The 20,698-nt window shown below is 47.5% G+C and overlaps 1 protein-coding gene across 3 annotated transcripts in view; it reads left to right on the forward strand.

The window, feature by feature from the left end:
• The first annotated feature begins 2,979 nt into the window (after positions 1-2,979).
• LOC109884520 (ceramide synthase 2) overlaps positions 2,980-20,698 on the forward strand; it is a 39,348-nt gene continuing 21,629 nt past the window's right edge. Inside the window, exon 1 of one of the 3 annotated variants that reach the window (XM_031787370.1) lies at positions 2,980-3,541. The gene's annotated coding sequence lies outside the window, so the exon portion shown is untranslated. Of the gene's footprint in view, positions 3,542-10,423; positions 10,561-20,698 lie in introns of those variants that run through there. The other 2 variants (XM_031787372.1, XM_031787371.1) reach the window with 2 other exon arrangements.

The following is a 20,698-nucleotide window of genomic DNA, read 5'->3' on the forward strand; positions in this document are numbered from 1 at the left end:
GGGGAGAGAGGAGAGTGAGAGAAGTGCGTGAGAGAGAGAGAGGGGGAGGGAGGGAGAGTGTGAGAGTGCGGGACAGAGGAGAGTGTGAGAGTGAGAGAAGTGCATGAGAGAGAGGTGGAGGGGAGAAGGAACAGTTAAAATATGTAAAAGAGAGAGAGAGAAGGAACAGTACAGATTGTAATTGACCAGTAGAGGGCGAGACAGGCACAGTCTCTACCTCGGTAGGTAGTTATCTCTCGAGAGGTTCTGGTAGATATGCTAGGTAGGTTATAGCCCTGCCCCAAACCACCAGGAGTTATCTAGGTTGATGTGTTCAAGGGTGAGAGAGTTCATCAGTCATTCTTTAAGAGAGCCTGAGTGTGTGTATGATGTTTATAAATAGTTGGGAAAGCTACTGCATGATGGCTATGTGATTGTAATCAGATCACAGTCAAAGGTTGGCTCTGCACTGAAGTCTGAGGTGGTGTGTTCACTTAATAATATGTAGCCTAAATGTGCATTAAATAATGTAGTTAAACCTGTCTGCAATACATATCTCAACTTCAATATATAAATATAATAACATAAGGTACGTCATGAGTATCTTAGGCCTACACAGTAAATTCTCCAGTGTTAAATCAACACTGGCCACTGTCTATACGGGTCCACACTTTTGAGTGTTAAATTATTACTGTGTTAGTGCTGACGCTTTTACACTTCCTGGTCCCTTCCTTTATGCAAATGATTTCACAGCTATTCTTTCAAAATAACATTTATGTATTTATTGTAAGGCACATTGATGTAATCAGTTAATGGTCCCACCTGTCAATGCTTTTATAGGGCAGGATAATGACCATTGAAATGGTTTCTCTGTCCAGATCTGTCTACACTTGTATGATATACAGACAGAATATGTGTCTGACTACCTCTGGAGGTGTATGGGATCGTTTGATTGTCTACACCTGTCTACATGTGGGCACTATGAGCATGTGGATAAGATCAGGACAAAGGACGCAAGTTAGAACCATGTATTAACGGAGCTAGAGTCAGTGTTTGGGACTGAACACTTTCAGTGTTATGCACATACAGTGGGGCAAAAAAGTATTTAGTCAGCCACCAATTGTGCAAGTTCTCCCACTTAAAAAGATGAGAGAGGCCTGTAATTTTCATCATAGGTACACTTCAACTATGACAGACAAAATGAGAAAAAAAATCCAGAAAATCATATTGTAGGATTTTTTATGAATTTATTTGCAAATTATGGTGGAAAATAAGTATTTGGTCAATAACAAAAGTTTATCTCAATACTTTGTTATATACCCTTTGTTGGCAATGACAGAGGTCAAACGTTTTCTGTAAGTCTTCACTAGGTTTTCACACACTGTTGCTGGTATTTTGGCCCATTCCTCCATGCAGATCTCCTCTAGAGCAGTGATGTTTTGGGGCTGTTGCTGGGCAACATGGACTTTCAACTCCCTCCAAAGATTTTCTATGGGGTTGAGATCTGGAAACTGGCTAGGCCACTCCAGGATCTTGAAATGCTTCTTACGAAGCCACTCCTTCATTGCCCGGGCGGTGTGTTTGGGATCATTGTCATGCTGAAAGACCCAGCCACGTTTCATCTTCAATGCCCTTGCTGATGGAAGGAGGTTTTCACTCAAAATCTCACGATACATGGCCCCATTCATTCTTTCCTTTACACGGATCAGTCGTCCTGGTCCCTTTGCAGAAAAACAGCCCCAAAGCATGATGTTTCTACCCCCATGCTTCACAGTAGGTATGGTGTTCTTTGGAATCAACTCAGCATTCTTTGTCCTCCAAACACGACGAGTTTAGTTTTTACCAAAAAGTTATATTTTGGTTTCATCTGACCATATGACATTCTCCCAATCTTCTTCTGGATCATCCAAATGCTCTCTAGCAAACTTCAGACGGGCCTGGACATGTACTGGCTTAAGCAGGGGGACACATCTGGCACTGCAGGATTTGAGTCCCTGGCGGCGTAGTGTTTTACTGATGGTAGGCTTTGTTACTTTGGTCCCAGCTCTCTGCAGGTTATTCACTAGTCCCCCCGTGTGGTTCTGGGAGTTTTGCTCACCGTTCTTGTTAATATTTTGACCCCACGGGGTGCGATCTTGCGTGGAGCCCCAGATCGAGATTATCAGTGGTCTTGTATGTCTTCCATTTCCTAATAATTGCTCCCACAGTTGATTTCTTCAAGCCAAGCTGCTTACCTATTGCATATTCAGTCTTCCCAGCCTGGTGCAGGTCTACAATTTTGTTTCTGTTGTCCTTTGACAGCTCTTTGGTCTTGGCCATAGAGGAGTTTGGAGTGTGACTGTTTGAGGTTGTGGACAGGTGTCTTTTATACTGATAACAAGTTCAAACAGGTGCCATTAATACAGGTAACGAGTGGAGGACAGAGGAGCCTCTTAAAGAAGAAGTTACAGGTCTGTGAGAGCCAGAAATCTTGCTTGTTTGTAGGTGACCAAATACTTATTTTCCACCATAATTTGCAAATAAATTCATAAAAAATCCATAGGTTAGCCTATATTGTATTTTTTAGGTTAGCCTATATTGTATTTTTTAGGTTAGCCTATATTGTATTTTTTAGTTTAGCCTATATTGTATTTTTTAGTTTAGCCTATATTGTATTTTTTTAGGTAAGCCTATATTGTATTTTTTAGGTAAGCCTATATTGTATTTTTTAGGTTAGCCTATATTGTATTTTTAGGTTAGCCTATATTGTATTTTTTAGGTTAGCCTATATTGTATTTTTTAGGTTAGCCTATATTGTATGTTTTAGGTTAACCTATTGTATTTTTTTGTCGTTTGCGCACTAATAGTTGGTAATGTAAATAGCCTTAATCATACCATTATTATAGAGAGAAGAGTAAAAGTGATTATTGAGGGCCGGAAACAAAATGCGGATGTGTGTGTGTCAGCCAAGTGTTCTCGTGTGCCTAAACGTCATCTGTGACTCTTCCTCCCAGCTATTTTCTATTTCACTCCTAGTCTCACCCCTCTCGCCGTCCGTTCTCCAGACGCAGCAGCTCGGCTAGTATACGCCTATTCCCGGCCAACCCCCCTGTCCCCCAGAGAGAAGAGAAAGAATACATGGGACACAACGAAAGATAAATTATCCTAGATTGTAGTTTAGATTTATCCAGGACAATCAGAGCGGATATCCATCGACACAGAAAGAAACCCCGCCTTTACTCGTCTCGCGGTCTCTCAACTTCTCCCACCTACTCTTTCTTTTTATCTCAATCCTTCTTTCTATTAAAATTGTTTTTGACTGGATGGAAAGATGTGGATAAACGGCGGAAGTGGTCAGGTCGGACCCTAATCTAAAACAACGAGACACCCGGGCCGTCACGAACGCAGCAGGCAGAATATATTCAACAGGACGGAGCTATACTTTCTCTGGCTGGACTGATTTTCTGCTCAGCGGTCGAACTTTCTGAAAATTGCATATAGGCTACCGCTGTCTGTTCTGTGTGCTCTAACCCAAAGTCTCATACATCGCCTTGGACCTCAGTGAGAGGGGATTGGGACCAAAGTAAGTACCGTTATCTCAATCACATCAATAGGACTGTTATTGTGATATAAACTGAATAACGGTTTCGTCTGAATATGCCGTGTTTCTACAATAGCCAGCACTCTACTCTGTTGTCTGTTCAAGTGTTGAAGGTTTTCAAGCTAATCCTACCCGTAACCCTAACTTTAACCACACGGCTAACCTTATGCCTAACCCTAACATTAAATTACTAACAAAATGCTTTTTTTTTTCATGAATTTTTACAATAGCCAATTTTGACTTTGTGGCTGCGCTAACCTTTCGGTTATCTAGGCATGCAGCCCACAATGAAGCGCGATCACTTGGACACGAGTCATTACGCAAGACATGTACGTTTATCCTATGATTAAGGAACGCCGTTTGGGTCTTTGCGTGTCAAAAAAGATACACTTCAAATAACACTATTTGATGTGTCAAATAAGCTTGTTGGACCTGAATATGACTGCAATCATTTAACGCGTTCATAAAGCTTTTACGTAGGTATTACACATTGATTACACTATCAGTCGTATGTCATATGTCACAACGATTCACCGATACGTATGCTATGATGCTGGTAAAGTTGTCTCGCGCACCTACAACGCTGGTTATTTAAAAAAAGCTAGCTAGCTGATGGATGCAAACAATGTTCTTCCCCAAAAACATAGCAAAACGAGATCATCTGTTTCAGTAGCTATAGTTAGACAATTAACTATATAGCTAGGTGTCATAATTTAAAAGAACCCTAATTTATAACAGTTTTTATTTGATTAATGGTGGTCGGACCCATGTCTGTGAAGCTAGCCAAAATAACGATTAGCCACAATACTGGACATTGGGGTTAGCCAAAAGAAAGGTATGTCATTGACAGTGACGCAAATCGCTCTCATAATTAAATAGATCATGCTAATGGAGTTTGGAATGTTGTTATATAAAATCCCAAAAATATTATCATTTGTACATTTGAAAAAAATATGTTGATATTACACTGGATAAATTAGACTTTAGCGTTGCATTGGGGGCATACTTACCTATGGATTGTGGATCAATGACATGGGGTATCAGTCTACTCAGTGACACCCAGAGAACATTAGCGTCGTAACTCTTATTGTGGGACTTTGAAACATCTGTGAATTGAACCACATTTATAGTCAACCTACTATGTGTTTATGTGTAATTCTGTGTTGTTGTTTTTGTTGCACTGCTTTGCTTTATCTTGGCCAGGTCGCAGTTGTAAATGAGAACTTGTTCTCAAGTGGCATACCTGGTTAAATAAAGGTGAAATAAAAAAGTGCATTGAACACTATTCCAGAGGAAAAACAATACTGCCAGGATGTTTTGAAATCTGATAACTCTGAGGAGAATGTTGGGAAAAAATATATTAGGTATTGAGTAGACTGATACCCCATTTCATTGATCCCTAATCCTTAGGTAAAATGTACAGTGCAATATACACAATAGGCTGACTGGGGAGGTTATTTGGCAGATCGAATCCCTGAGCTGACAATGTAAAAATCTGTCGTTCTGCCCCTGAACAAGGCAGTTAACTCACTGTTCCTAGGCCGTCATTGAAAATAAGAATTTGTTCTTAACTGGCTTGCCTAGTTAAATAAAGGTCAAATAAAAAAATCTAAATGTTACAGTCACAGTCCCGCTATAAGAGCTACAATGCTAATATGTGCGTAAACTCTTCACAGTTGTGTTCTGTGGGTGTCACCGAGTAGACTGATACCCCATTTCATTGCTTCACATTCCAACTTTGTTTAACATGATCTAGTCTAAATATGGCATGATTCCAACAGTAACCTTCTGCATCACTTTCAAAGAGGTACTTTTATTTTGAAGGCAAACCGCAAATTCCAAGATTGTGCCTAATCCTTATTGTGGCTAGCTTCACAACACATAATCATTCCAGTCAAGCCTCACTCCTCTGTCATCAAATCAAATGTTATTTGTCACATGCGCCGAATACAACAGTGAAATGGTTACTTTCAAGCCCTCAACCAACAATGTAGTTTTAAGAAAATCCCCCAAAAAGTAAGAGATAAGAATAACAAAAAATTAAAGAGCAGCAGTAAATAACAATAGTGGGGCTATATACAGGGTGTACCGGTACAGAGTCAATGTGCGGGGGGCACCGGTGTCGAGGTAATTGAGGTAATTATGTACATGTAGGTAGAATTATTAAAGTGGCTATGCATAGATAATAACAGAGAGAAGCAGCAGAGTGTGTTGGGGGGGGGGGGGGGGGGGGGGGGGGGGGCAAAGCAAATAATCTGGGTAGCCATTTGATTAGCACTGATCTGATAGAAGTGGACAGGACAGCTGGACCTCTGATGAAGCTAGTTGGATGCTTATAACGTTAGCTTTGGGCAACAGGGTTAAATAGCTGGCTAGCTATTTATTTCCATAAACTGAAGTTCAATTTCAATAAGCGAACAACAAGTGGCTACCTAGCTAATACTTACTCGCAAGGATTCCTAATTCATTGCTAGGAATAATGAAAATGACTGCAGTTTCGACTGGTCATTGTTTTCAGGCTGGTTGTATTGGTGCTAGTGTAACAGTATAGACTTTGCGTCCGTCCCCTCGCTCCGACCTGGGCGCGAACCAGGGACGCTCTGCACACGTCAACAGTCACCCTCGAAGCATCATTACCCATCGCTCCACAAAAGCCGAGGCCCTTGCAGAGCAAGGGGAACCACTACTTCAAGGTCTCAGAGCAAGTGACGTCACCGATTGAAATGCTATTAGCGCACATCACTGCTAACTAGCTAGCCATTTCACATCGGCTACACTAGCTAGGTACCAAGCTAAAGATAGCTACCCCAGAAGTTGCGGTCGAACAAATAATGCCTTATAATTAATGCCGTATTGTAAATATATCGTTCGTTGCCGGTGTGCGCTTGTTTGCAGACGTTTTATGTACAGCTTTGACAGTGCTACTGACAGTAGTGGTGGCGCTTGGCTTACACGTGCAAATTCAGCACACAAAACATTCTATAATAGAATTGTGTCAAATTAAAAGCTTATTTAATGTGTCAAATAGTGTTATTTCATGTGTTCATGTGTCAAATAGTGTTATTTCATGTGTCAAATAGTGTTATTTCATGTGTCAAATAGTGTTATTTCATGTGTCAAATAGTGTCATTTCATGCGTCAAATAGTGTTATTTAATGTGTCAAATAATGTTATTTCATGTGTCAAATAGTGTTATTTCATGCGTCAAATAGTGTTATTTGACGTGTATCTTTTTTGACACGCAAAGACCCAAACGGAGTTCCATATATGATGAGACAATTGTGAACTCGGAAAAATATGAAGTCAAATCATGACGTCAATGATCTTCAGGTCAAAAAGTCGGAGTTCTAGAAAGCGGTCCGAGTTCCTGAGTTGGAATTCCGAGTTGGGTTATTTTTCAGAGTGGGAGCTTGTTTTTTCGAGTTATCAGTTGTTTGGAACGCACGGAAGTCAGAGATTTCCGAGTTCACAGATGTTTTGAACACGGTATATGGCCTATTCTGTTTGGCTCCTTCTGACAATTTGTAAAATAAAAAAGCTTAAACGTACAATATGCAGAAATCTAAAATGCTAAAATTCTAATACTTTGCCTAATTTCAGTTTATGTGACAAAACAAGTGAAGTTAATCATTTCACAATCCAAACCACTGTGAAATAAATACATTTTCAATAACCCCAAATATTGAATTTTCAGCTGTTTGAAGCAGGTGTGTCGAAGGTAAAAGCAGGAGAAATGAAACAGGAATGGGAAGCATATGGAGTGGCATGTAGTAATGGGAAGCATATGGAGTGGCATGTAGCAATGGGAAGCATATGGAGTGGCATGTAGCAATGGGAAGCATATGGAGTGGCATGTAGTAATGGGAAGCATATGGAGTGGCATGTAGTAATGGGAAGCATATGGAGTGGCATGTAGTAATGGGAAGCATATGGAGTGGCATGTAGCAATGGGAAGCATATGGAGTGGCATGTAGCAATGGGAAGCATATGGAGTGGCATGTAGTAATGGGAAGCATATGGAGTGGCATGTAGTAATGGGAAGCATATGGAGTGGCATGTAGTAATGGGAAGCATATGGAGTGGCATGTAGCAATGGGAAGCATATGGAGTGGCATGTAGTAATGGGAAGCATATGGAGTGGCATGTAGCAATGGGAAGCATATGGAGTGGCATGTAGTAATGGGAAGCATATGGAGTGGCATGTAGTAATGGGAAGCATATGAAGTGGCATGTAGCAATGGGAAGCATATGGAGTGGCATGTAGCAATGGGAAGCATATGGAGTGGCATGTAGTAATGGGAAGCATATGGAGTGGCATGTAGTAATGGGAAGCATATGGAGTGGCATGTAGTAATGGGAAGCATATGGAGTGGCATGTAGTAATGGGAAGCATATGGAGTGGCATGTAGCAATGGGAAGCATATGGAGTGGCATGTAGAAATGGGAAGCATATGGAGTGGCATGTAGTAATGGGAAGCATATGGAGTGGCATGTAGCAATGGGAAGCATATGAAGTGGCATGTAGCAATGGGAAGCATATGGAGTGGCATGTAGCAATGGGAAGCATATGGAGTGGCATGTAGTAATGGGAAGCATATGGAGTGGCATGTAGTAATGGGAAGCATATGGAGTGGCATGTAGCAATGGGAAGCATATGGAGTGGCATGTAGTAATGGGAAGCATATGGAGTGGCATGTAGTAATGGGAAGCATATGGAGTGGCATGTAGCAATGGGAAGCATATGGAGTGGCATGTAGTAATGGGAAGCATATGGAGTGGCATGTAGCAATGGGAAGCATATGGAGTGGCATGTAGCAATGGGAAGCATATGGAGTGGCATGTAGTAATGGGAAGCATATGGAGTGGCATGTAGCAATGGGAAGCATATGGAGTGGCATGTAGCAATGGGAAGCATATGGAGTGGCATGTAGCAATGGGAAGCATATGTAGTGGCATGTAGTAATGGGAAGCATATGGAGTGGCATGTAGCAATGGGAAGCATATGGAGTGGCATGTAGTAATGGGAAGCATATGGAGTGGCATGTAGTAATGGGAAGCATATGGAGTGGCATGTAGCAATGGGAAGCATATGGAGTGGCATGTAGTAATGGGAAGCATATGGAGTGGCATGTAGCAATGGGAAGCATATGGAGTGGCATGTAGCAATGGGAAGCATATGGAGTGGCATGTAGTAATGGGAAGCATATGGAGTGGCATGTAGCAATGGGAAGCATATGGAGTGGCATGTAGTAATGGGAAGCATATGGAATGGCATGTAGTAATGGGAAGCATATGGAGTGGCATGTAGCAATGGGAAGCATATGGAGTGGCATGTAGTAATGAATAAGATCAAATTCATTAGCTTAAACCTCATATTTACTCTTCTTAAGTTTAATTTTAAACCATATCTTAAACTTTTGACTGTCGGAAATGCATCCTTATTAAAAAGAACAGGTAAAAAGTGCTGTATGTACTGTGTGTACATGTACACATGTACTGTGTGTACATTTCTCACACAGACAGCATGATGTCACACAGACAGCATGATGTCACTGATCTTAAACACACTGATGGATCAATAGCTGACAGTTAACACATCAAAGATCTGAGTCCTAACCCTCTACCCTGCATCTATCCATTAGGCTTTACTCCTTCAATCACTTGTAGTTTTTATGTGTACATTTTATTGCATGTCTGTCTGTGTGTGGCCCTCTAATTTCAGTAAAGTGCTCTTTTACAGGGTCACAGCAAGGAGTACAGTCCAGGTCACGCTCTGGATCTCTAAACCTTCTAATCCGAGGTCATGAAATCCCATTTTTAGTTTGAGATTAACCAAACCAGAATGTGGACTTTAATCTGGTTGTGGATTGTATTACTTTAAATCGTTTAACCTGACATAATTTAGACCCACTGTTGGACAAAGTCTATCTTATTCAAGAGATTTTATCTCAGTAGGCCAAATCCTAATTTGAGGTCTGCCTGTCACGCCAACCTCCCATTGACTGGAAGCATGATTTACAACATGGCAGTCTCAGTTATGAACGCTGATCTAGACAGGTCTCTCTCTCTCTCTCTCTCTCTCTCTGTATATCTCTGTATGTATATATTGCTCTACACTTCTCTACTCTACTCTACTCTACTCTACTCTATCCTGGTCGTCTCTGTGTGCCAGAGGATGTATGATATGCGTTATGACTCACCATGAATAGATGGTTTCCTCTGATAGACCAACAAGCACTCTCTCTCTCCCCTCATCCTCCCTCCCCCTCTCCCTCTGCCCCCCAGGGGTTGAGAAACTCTATGTTAGTGTTAGTCTGCTTTGACTACTCACATTCTCCTGTCAGACAGTGCCACAGAAACAGAGGGAGGAAGAGAGATGGCACTTCCACTCTCCCATCCAGCCAGAGAGGAATCCTCCGTCTGATTGGCTCAGAAAAATGGCCAGAGTCCGGTCACATGATCCTGTCAGCCAATAGGAAGGGGAGTTGGGCTTCTGTCAGGAAAAGTGCTGTAGCAGGCTGGATCCTCTGGCTGACCTGAAAAAGTATTTTTCTTTGATCTGTTGCGATGCGCACACACACACACACTGACGCTCTTAGACTCAAGAACACTGGTATTGACTGAAATGTCACCACCATGTTTCTAATGTTTATCTAAATGAAATCTGTGATTCCTCCCATGGAGAGACCTCTAGACCATACGTTAGCATACTGACACCCCCAGGCCTACTCTACTGTTTACTGCAGGTACGGCTGCTTTACGTCCACATGATATTGTGAGTTGGGACCAGTGGTTATCACACAGGGAAGTGAGTCCGGTCTTTATTGCTTCTCTGCTGTGTGTGATGTGTTATGATCTTTGGACTGCTCTGTGGCTCTGTTTTGTAGCAGGGAAGATCCTTGTATCTGTGCTGTTGTGGTTAACTCTGCCTAGAAGACTCACCTATACAAGAATCAACTGCCTAAAACACAGTAGGACAGAGGAATTTCTATATCTACAATGTATGTTACTTTTAAGAATTGTCTGTGAGAATGAAATTGTCTAGGGCATTTGGAATTCTTCTTAGGAGTGTGCAGTAGTTGTAAGCAATGTACTGTGTCCTACCCTCCTCTTTGCTCTGTGTACATCTGCTTGTTAGTGTTGTGATCTTCAACAGCATTTTACAGTACTACATACTACATTTAGTACATCCGTACTACATTTCTAGAATAGCAGGCAATCTGGGTGATGTGCCCTAAAGGCATGGAAAGTAGAAGAGTTCAATACCTCTGCTAGCAGGAATGCTATGCTGCAGAGGAGTGACAGGTGAAACAATAGCACTAATGCTGTCTCAATAGCAGCAGCAACCCCCCAGGACTCAGTGTCATCAACCTTGCAGCGTTTCTACAACAGGGTGCAGGGGTTTGCCAAAACCTGCATCCTATAGCCCACGTTGGAGAAACTACTTTAGACACATGTTGATGTGTCAATCTCACTACTTCTTTTTTTTAACATCACCCTGATCTCAATAGACTGGATAGGTGGAAGCTTTATAGCAGAGGTCCAGCTGTCCTGTCCACTTCTATCAGATCAGTGCTGACAGAGGAGATGAGATGACGAGAGGAAGGCATTTTAGAGTATTGAGATACACCCTTGATGAAGGAAAGGAGATGAGGAGGGGAAGACGATTGAGGTGCACTCTCTCTGAGTTGTGACAGGAAATGTGTCTGGTGTTGATGAGTAACCTGCTATGATGTGGAATTAACTGAACAATGTGTCTCAGGGGAGAGTGTGTGTGAGAAGGGAAGGCTTCTGTAGACGTAACTTAGTGTTGTAACTTCATTTACTGTCTTGTTAGAGTGACTGGTGTATGGGGATCCACGCCTACGTAACCTAAGCTATCCAAAGCTAGCCTAGCGTTAGCTAACATTTTTATTGAAGCTCAAACGGTCAGTTCTGTATTAGCCGGTAGCTCCTATCCGTTTCAATGTTAAGCAATGTGAAAAGCCCAGTTTATCTCAGTATATGCTACCGTTGGGTGTCAGCGGCACTCCCTTCCCTGGCTGTATATCAGTCCTTAATGTGTGTGTAAATCCAGCTGCATAGTTGAAAGAGAGCCAGGCCTGCTCTGTGTCTGGGAGTAATGTTAGGCAGGGAAGGAAGGAGAGAGCCAGGCCTGCTCTGGGTCTGGGAGTAATGTTAGGCAGGGAAGGAAGGAGAGAGCCAGGCCTGCTCTGTGTCTGGGTCTGGGAGTAATGTTAGGCAGGGAAGGAAGGAGAGAGCCAGGCCTGCTCTGTGTCTGGGAGTAATGTTAGGCAGGGAAGGAAGGAGGGAGGCAGGCCTGCTCTGTGTCTGGGAGTAATGTTAGGCAGGGAAGGAAGGAGGGAGGCAGGCCTGCTCTGTGTCTGGGAGTAATGTTAGGCAGGGAAGGAAGGAGGGAGGCAGGCCTGCTCTGTGTCTGGGAGTAATGTTAGGCAGGGAAGGAAGGAGAGAGCCAGGCCTGCTCTGTGTCTGGGTCTGGGAGTAATGTTAGGCAGGGAAGGAAGGAGAGAGCCAGGCCTGCTCTGTGTCTGGGAGTAATGTTAGGCAGGGAAGGAAGGAGGGAGGCAGGCCTGCTCTGTGTCTGGGAGTAATGTTAGGCAGGGAAGGAAGGAGGGAGGCAGGCCTGCTCTGGGTCTGGGAGTAATGTTAGGCAGGGAAGGAAGGAGAGAGCCAGGCCTGCTCTGGGTCTGGGAGTAATGTTAGGCAGGGAAGGAAGGAGAGAGCCAGGCCTGCTCTGTGTCTGGGTCTGGGAGTAATGTTAGGCAGGGAAGGAAGGAGAGAGCCAGGCCTGCTATGTGTCTGGGTCTGGGAGTAATGTTAGGCAGGGAAGGAAGGAGAGAGCCAGGCCTGCTCTGTGTCTGGGTCTGGGAATAATGTTAGGCAGGGAAGGAAGGAGAGAGCCAGGCCTGCTCTGTGTCTGGGTCTGGGAGTAATGTTAGGCAGGGAAGGAAGGAGAGAGCCAGGCCTGCTCTGTGTCTGGGTCTGGGAGTAATGTTAGGCAGGGAAGGAAGGAGAGAGCCAGGCCTGCTCTGTGTCTGGGTCTGGGAGTAATGTTAGGCAGGGAAGGAAGGAGAGAGCCAGGCCTGCTCTGTGTCTGGGTCTGGGAGTAATGTTAGGCAGGGAAGGAAGGAGAGAGCCAGGCCTGCTCTGTGTCTGGGTCTGGGAGTAATGTTAGGCAGGGAAGGAAGGAGAGAGCCAGGCCTGCTCTGTGTCTGGGTCTGGGAGTAATGTTAGGCAGGGAAGGAAGGAGAGAGCCAGGCCTGCTCTGTGTCTGGGTCTGGGAGTAATGTTAGGCAGGGAAGGAAGGAGAGAGCCAGGCCTGCTCTGTGTCTGGGTCTGGGAGTAATGTTAGGCAGGGAAGGAAGGAGAGAGCCAGGCCTGCTCTGGGTCTGGGTCTGGGAGTAATGTTAGGCAGGGAAGGAAGGAGAGAGCCAGGCCTGCTCTGTGTCTGGGTCTGGGAGTAATGTTAGGCAGGGAAGGAAGGAGAGAGCCAGGCCTGCTCTGTGTCTGGGTCTGGGAGTAATGTTAGGCAGGGAAGGAAGGAGAGAGCCAGGCCTGCTCTGTGTCTGGGTCTGGGAGTAATGTTAGGCAGGGAAGGAAGGAGAGAGCCAGGCCTGCTCTGTGTCTGGGTCTGGGAGTAATGTTAGGCAGGGAAGGAAGGAGAGAGCCAGGCCTGCTCTGTGTCTGGGTCTGGGAGTAATGTTAGGCAGGGAAGGAAGGAGAGAGCCAGGCCTGCTCTGTGTCTGGGTCTGGGAGTAATGTTAGGCAGGGAAGGAAGGAGAGAGCCAGGCCTGCTCTGTGTCTGGGTCTGGGAGTAATGTTAGGCAGGGAAGGAAGGAGAGAGCCAGGCCTGCTCTGTGTCTGGGTCTGGGAGTAATGTTAGGCAGGGAAGGAAGGAGAGAGCCAGGCCTGCTCTGTGTCTGGGTCTGGGATTAATGTTAGGCAGGGAAGGAAGGAGAGAGCCAGGCCTGCTCTGGGTCTGGGAGTAATGTTAGGCAGGGAAGGAAGGAGAGAGCCAGGCCTGCTCTGTGTCTGGGTCTGGGAGTAATGTTAGGCAGGGAAGGAAGGAGAGAGCCAGGCCTGCTCTGTGTCTGGGAGTAATGTTAGGCAGGGAAGGAAGGAGGGAGGCAGGCCTGCTCTGTGTCTGGGAGTAATGTTAGGCAGGGAAGGAAGGAGGGAGGCAGGCCTGCTCTGTGTCTGGGAGTAATGTTAGGCAGGGAAGGAAGGAGGGAGGCAGGCCTGCTCTGTGTCTGGGAGTAATGTTAGGCAGGGAAGGAAGGAGAGAGCCAGGCCTGCTCTGTGTCTGGGTCTGGGAGTAATGTTAGGCAGGGAAGGAAGGAGAGAGCCAGGCCTGCTCTGTGTCTGGGAGTAATGTTAGGCAGGGAAGGAAGGAGGGAGGCAGGCCTGCTCTGTGTCTGGGAGTAATGTTAGGCAGGGAAGGAAGGAGGGAGGCAGGCCTGCTCTGGGTCTGGGAGTAATGTTAGGCAGGGAAGGAAGGAGAGAGCCAGGCCTGCTCTGGGTCTGGGAGTAATGTTAGGCAGGGAAGGAAGGAGAGAGCCAGGCCTGCTCTGTGTCTGGGTCTGGGAGTAATGTTAGGCAGGGAAGGAAGGAGAGAGCCAGGCCTGCTATGTGTCTGGGTCTGGGAGTAATGTTAGGCAGGGAAGGAAGGAGAGAGCCAGGCCTGCTCTGTGTCTGGGTCTGGGAGTAATGTTAGGCAGGGAAGGAAGGAGAGAGCCAGGCCTGCTCTGTGTCTGGGTCTGGGAGTAATGTTAGGCAGGGAAGGAAGGAGAGAGCCAGGCCTGCTCTGTGTCTGGGTCTGGGAGTAATGTTAGGCAGGGAAGGAAGGAGAGAGCCAGGCCTGCTCTGTGTCTGGGTCTGGGAGTAATGTTAGGCAGGGAAGGAAGGAGAGAGCCAGGCCTGCTCTGTGTCTGGGTCTGGGAGTAATGTTAGGCAGGGAAGGAAGGAGTGAGCCAGGCCTGCTCTGTGTCTGGGTCTGGGAGTAATGTTAGGCAGGGAAGGAAGGAGAGAGCCAGGCCTGCTCTGTGTCTGGGTCTGGGAGTAATGTTAGGCAGGGAAGGAAGGAGAGAGCCAGGCCTGCTCTGTGTCTGGGTCTGGGAGTAATGTTAGGCAGGGAAGGAAGGAGAGAGCCAGGCCTGCTCTGTGTCTGGGTCTGGGAGTAATGTTAGGCAGGGAAGGAAGGAGAGAGCCAGGCCTGCTCTGGGTCTGGGTCTGGGAGTAATGTTAGGCAGGGAAGGAAGGAGAGAGCCAGGCCTGCTCTGTGTCTGGGTCTGGGAGTAATGTTAGGCAGGGAAGGAAGGAGAGAGCCAGGCCTGCTCTGTGTCTGGGTCTGGGAGTAATGTTAGGCAGGGAAGGAAGGAGAGAGCCAGGCCTGCTCTGTGTCTGGGTCTGGGAGTAATGTTAGGCAGGGAAGGAAGGAGAGAGCCAGGCCTGCTCTGTGTCTGGGTCTGGGAGTAATGTTAGGCAGGGAAGGAAGGAGAGAGCCAGGCCTGCTCTGTGTCTGGGTCTGGGAGTAATGTTAGGCAGGGAAGGAAGGAGAGAGCCAGGCCTGCTCTGTGTCTGGGTCTGGGAGTAATGTTAGGCAGGGAAGGAAGGAGAGAGCCAGGCCTGCTCTGTGTCTGGGTCTGGGAGTAATGTTAGGCAGGGAAGGAAGGAGAGAGCCAGGCCTGCTCTGTGTCTGGGTCTGGGAGTAATGTTAGGCAGGGAAGGAAGGAGAGAGCCAGGCCTGCTCTGTGTCTGGGTCTGGGAGTAATGTTAGGCAGGGAAGGAAGGAGAGAGCCAGGCCTGCTCTGTGTCTGGGTCTGGGAGTAATGTTAGGCAGGGAAGGAAGGAGAGAGCCAGGCCTGCTCTGTGTCTGGGTCTGGGAGTAATGTTAGGCAGGGAAGGAAGGAGAGAGCCAGGCCTGCTCTGTGTCTGGGTCTGGGAGTAATGTTAGGCAGGGAAGGAAGGAGTGAGCCAGGCCTGCTCTGTGTCTGGGTCTGGGAGTAATGTTAGGCAGGGAAGGAAGGAGAGAGCCAGGCCTGCTCTGTGTCTGGGTCTGGGAGTAATGTTAGGCAGGGAAGGAAGGAGAGAGCCAGGCCTGCTCTGTGTCTGGGTCTGGGAGTAATGTTAGGCAGGGAAGGAAGGAGAGAGCCAGGCCTGCTCTGTGTCTGGGTCTGGGAGTAATGTTAGGCAGGGAAGGAAGGAGAGAGCCAGGCCTGCTCTGTGTCTGGGTCTGGGAGTAATGTTAGGCAGGGAAGGAAGGAGAGAGCCAGGCCTGCTCTGTGTCTGGGTCTGGGAGTAATGTTAGGCAGGGAAGGAAGGAGAGAGCCAGGCCTGCTCTGTGTCTGGGTCTGGGAGTAATGTTAGGCAGGGAAGGAAGGAGAGAGCCAGGCCTGCTCTGTGTCTGGGTCTGGGAGTAATGTTAGGGCAGGGAAGGAAGGAGAGAGCCAGGCCTGCTCTGTGTCTGGGTCTGGGAGTAATGTTAGGCAGGGAAGGAAGGAGAGAGCCAGGCCTGCTCTGTGTCTGGGTCTGGGAGTAATGTTAGGCAGGGAAGGAAGGAGAGAGCCAGGCCTGCTCTGTGTCTGGGTCTGGGAGTAATGTTAGGCAGGGAAGGAAGGAGAGAGCCAGGCCTGCTCTGTGTCTGGGTCTGGGAGTAATGTTAGGCAGGGAAGGAAGGAGAGAGCCAGGCCTGCTCTGTGTCTGGGTCTGGGAGTAATGTTAGGCAGGGAAGGAAGGAGAGAGCCAGGCCTGCTCTGTGTCTGGGTCTGGGAGTAATGTTAGGCAGGGAAGGAAGGAGAGAGCCAGGCCTGCTCTGTGTCTGGGTCTGGGAGTAATGTTAGGCAGGGAAGGAAGGAGAGAGCCAGGCCTGCTCTGTGTCTGGGTCTGGGAGTAATGTTAGGCAGGGAAGGAAGGAGAGAGCCAGGCCCTGCTCTGTGTCTGGGTCTGGGAGTAATGTTAGGCAGGGAAGGAAGGAGAGAGCCAGGCCTGCTCTGTGTCTGGGTCTGGGAGTAATGTTAGGCAGGGAAGGAAGGAGAGAGCCAGGCCTGCTCTGTGTCTGGGTCTGGGAGTAATGTTAGGCAGGGAAGGAAGGAGAGAGCCAGGCCTGCTCTGTGTCTGGGTCTGGGAGTAATGTTAGGCAGGGAAGGAAGGAGAGAGCCAGGCCTGCTCTGTGTCTGGGTCTGGGAGTAATGTTAGGCAGGGAAGGAAGGAGAGAGCCAGGCCTGCTCTGGGTCTGGGTCTGGGAGTAATGTTAGGGCAGGGAAGGAAGGAGAGAGCCAGGCCTGCTCTGTGTCTGGGTCTGGGAGTAATGTTAGGCAGGGAAGGAAGGAGAGAGCCAGGCCTGCTCTGTGTCTGGGTCTGGGAGTAATGTTAGGCAGGGAAGGAAGGAGAGAGCCAGGCCTGCTCTGTGTCTGGGTCTGGGAGTAATGTTAGGCAGGGAAGGAAGGAGAGAGCCAGGCCTGCTCTGTGTCTGGGTCTGGGAGTAATGTTAGGCAGGGAAGGAAGGAGAGAGCCAGGCCTGCTCTGTGTCTGGGTCTGGGAGTAATGTTAGGCAGGGAAGGAAGGAGAGAGCCAGGCCTGCTCTGTGTCTGGGTCTGGGAGTAATGTTAGGCAGGGAAGGAAGGAGAGAGCCAGGCCTGCTCTGGGTCTGGGTCTGGGAGTAATGTTAGGCAGGGAAGGAAGGAGAGAGCCAGGCCTGCTCTGTGTCTGGGTCTGGGAGTAATGTTAGGCAGGGAAGGAAGGAGAGAGCCAGGCCTGCTCTGTGTCTGGGTCTGGGAGTAATGTTAGGCAGGGAAGGAAGGAGAGAGCCAGGCCTGCTCTGTGTCTGGGTCTGGGAGTAATGTTAGGCAGGGAAGGAAGGAGAGAGCCAGGCCTGCTCTGTGTCTGGGTCTGGGAGTAATGTTAGGCAGGGAAGGAAGGAGAGAGCCAGGCCTGCTCTGTGTCTGGGTCTGGGAGTAATGTTAGGCAGGGAAGGAAGGAGAGAGCCAGGCCTGCTCTGTGTCTGGGTCTGGGAGTAATGTTAGGCAGGGAAGGAAGGAGGGAGCCAGGCCTGCTCTGTGTCTGGGTCTGGGAGTAATGTTAGGCAGGGAAGGAAGGAGAGAGCCAGGCCTGCTCTGTGTCTGGGTCTGGGAGTAATGTTAGGCAGGGAAGGAAGGAGAGAGCCAGGCCTGCTCTGTGTCTGGGTCTGGGAGTAATGTTAGGCAGGGAAGGAAGGAGAGAGCCAGGCCTGCTCTGTGTCTGGGTCTGGGAGTAATGTTAGGCAGGGAAGGAAGGAGAGAGCCAGGCCTGCTCTGTGTCTGGGTCTGGGAGTAATGTTAGGCAGGGAAGGAAGGAGAGAGCCAGGCCTGCTCTGTGTCTGGGTCTGGGAGTAATGTTAGGCAGGGAAGGAAGGAGAGAGCCAGGCCTGCTCTGTGTCTGGGTCTGGGAGTAATGTTAGGCAGGGAAGGAAGGAGAGAGCCAGGCCTGCTCTGTGTCTGGGTCTGGGAGTAATGTTAGGCAGGGAAGGAAGGAGAGAGCCAGGCCTGCTCTGGGTTTGGGTCTGGGAGTAATATTAGGCAGGGAAGGAAGGAGAGAGCCAGCCTGGTCTGGGTCTGGGAGTAATGTTAGGCAGGGAAGGAAGGAGGGAGGGAGGTAGGCAGCGAGGTAGGCATGGAGGGAGGCCTCGCTCTGCCTCTCTGAGCTTCCATCAGCTGGGGAGGGAACCTACTCAATGAGGCAAGTCCTGGAGGGATCAGGGAGGGGGAGTGGATAGGGGAGGGGTTTGGGGGTTGAGGAGAATCGGGGGAGTGGGTTGGGTAGGGTGTAGGAGGGTGGCGTCAGAGAGGATTAGGGTAGTGGTTTGGAGAGGGTTTAGGTGCTGGGTTTAGGGTGCAGGGTTTAGGGCTGAGTGGTGATAGGGGAGTGGTGTGTGGGAGGACATTCTGACTCAGCACAGATAGATGATTCACTGCAAAAAAATCTGCCATGATTCATACCGTCCCCCACTCAACTCCCGTCCCCATCCTATCACACCCAAATCACAGTCAAAGTAAAGCTTCTCTCTACTTTTCTCTCTCTGAAACCACGAAGCGCTTGTCATAAATCAGGAAGACAAGTGTTTGTTTCTTGGGCTTCAGGAATGTAACTGAAGAAGTGCCTCAGGCCTTGAAAAAGAAGAAAATAACTGATTGAAAGGAAGGTGATATCATCTTGCAACGTGGTCTCAGAGCATTTTGTATTATTCTGTACGTAAATCCAAAACACGCCATTTATACCGAACAAAAATATAAAACCATAACATGCGACAATTTCAAAGATTTTACAGTTCATTTAAGGAACTTGTCAATTTAAGTAAATTCATTAAGCCCTAAAATATGGATTTCACATGACTGGGAATACAGATATGCATCTGTTGGTCACAGATACCTTTAAAAAAAAGTAAGGACGTGGATCAGAAAACCAGTCAGTATCTGGTGTGACCGCCATTTGCCTCATGCAGCGTGACACATTGTAACGCACTTCTATGAGTAGTGGGTGCGAAGTCAGGCGCAGGGAATAGAGGGTAAAGGACAATTGTTTTTTATTCCGGCACAGGAAAACGGTCACGCCAAAACACCAGGCACATAACAAAGACCGGCCCAAAAACAGGACCCAACCAGTCCGGAGAAAAACAAGAAAATCGCACAACCACAAACACGAACAGAGGAAATAAGCTCGCACAAAAGCAGGCGGGCATCACTGGCTTCAATAGCCCAACTAAAACCTAAACAAGAAACAGGTGTAACCAATAAGACAAAACCAACAGAAAAGGAAAAGGGATCGGTGCCAGCTAGTAGACCGGTGACGACGAGCGCCGAGCGCCGCCCGAACAGGAAGAGGAACCACCTTTGGTGGGAGTCGTGACACACATCTCCTGATCAGGCTGTTAATTGTGGCCTGTGGCCCAGTCCTCTCCAATGGCTGTGAGAAGTTGCTGGATATGGTGGGAACTGGAACACGCTGTCGTACACGTCCATCCAGAGCATCCCAAACGCGCTCAATTGGTGACATGTCTGGTGAGTATACAGGCCATGGAAGAACTGGGACATTTTCAGCTTCCAGGAATTGTGTATAGATCCTTGCGACATAGAGCTGTGCATTATTATGCTGAAACATGGCAGCAGATTAATGGCATGGCAATGGGCCTCAGAATCTCATCACGGTATCTATGTGCATTCAAATTGCCATCGATAAAATGCAATTGTGTTTGGGTTGGCTGAAAGGGTTAGGGGAAGGGTTAGCTAACATGCTACATCAGCAAAAAAAGAAACGTCCCTTTTTCAGGACCCTGTCTTTCACAAGATAATTTGTAAAAATCTAAATAACTTCAGAGATCTTCATTGTAAAGGGTTTAAACACTGTTTCTCATGCTTGTTCAATGAACAAAAAACAATTAATGAACATGCACCTGTAGAACGGTCGTTAAGACACTAACAGCTTACAGACGGTAGGCAATTAAGGTCACAGTTATGAAAACTTAGGACACTAAAGAGGCCTTTCTACCGACTCTGAAAAACACCAAAAGAACTTGCCTTAGGCATGCTGCAAGGCGGCATGAGGACTGCAGATGTGGCCAGGGCAAATAAATTGCAATGTCCGTACTGTGAGATGCCTAAGACAGCGCTACAGGGAGACAGGACGGACAGCTGATCATCCTCGCAGTGGCAGACTACGTGTAACAACACCTGCACAGGATTGGTACATCCAAACATCACACCTGCAGGACAGGTACATGATGGCAACAACAACTGCTCGAGTTACACCAGGAACGCACAATCCCTCCATCAGTGCTCAGACTGTCCTCAATAGGCTGAGAGGGGCTGAACTGAGGGCATGTAGGCCTGTTGTAAAGCAGGTCCTCACCAGACATAACCGGCAACAACATCGCCTATGCCAAAAACCCACCGTCGCTGGACCAGACAGGACTGGCAAAAAGTGCTCTTCACTGACGAGTTGCGGTTTTGTCTCACCGGGGGTGATGGTCGGATTTTAGTTTATCGTCAAAGGAATGAGCGTTACACCGAGGTCTGTACTCTGGAGCGGGATCGATTTGGAGGTGGAGGGTCCGTCATGGTCTGGGGCGGTGTGTCACAGCATCATCAG

This window comes from Oncorhynchus kisutch, linkage group LG13 (genome assembly GCF_002021735.2).
Source record: "Oncorhynchus kisutch isolate 150728-3 linkage group LG13, Okis_V2, whole genome shotgun sequence".
NCBI lineage: Eukaryota > Metazoa > Chordata > Actinopteri > Salmoniformes > Salmonidae > Oncorhynchus > Oncorhynchus kisutch.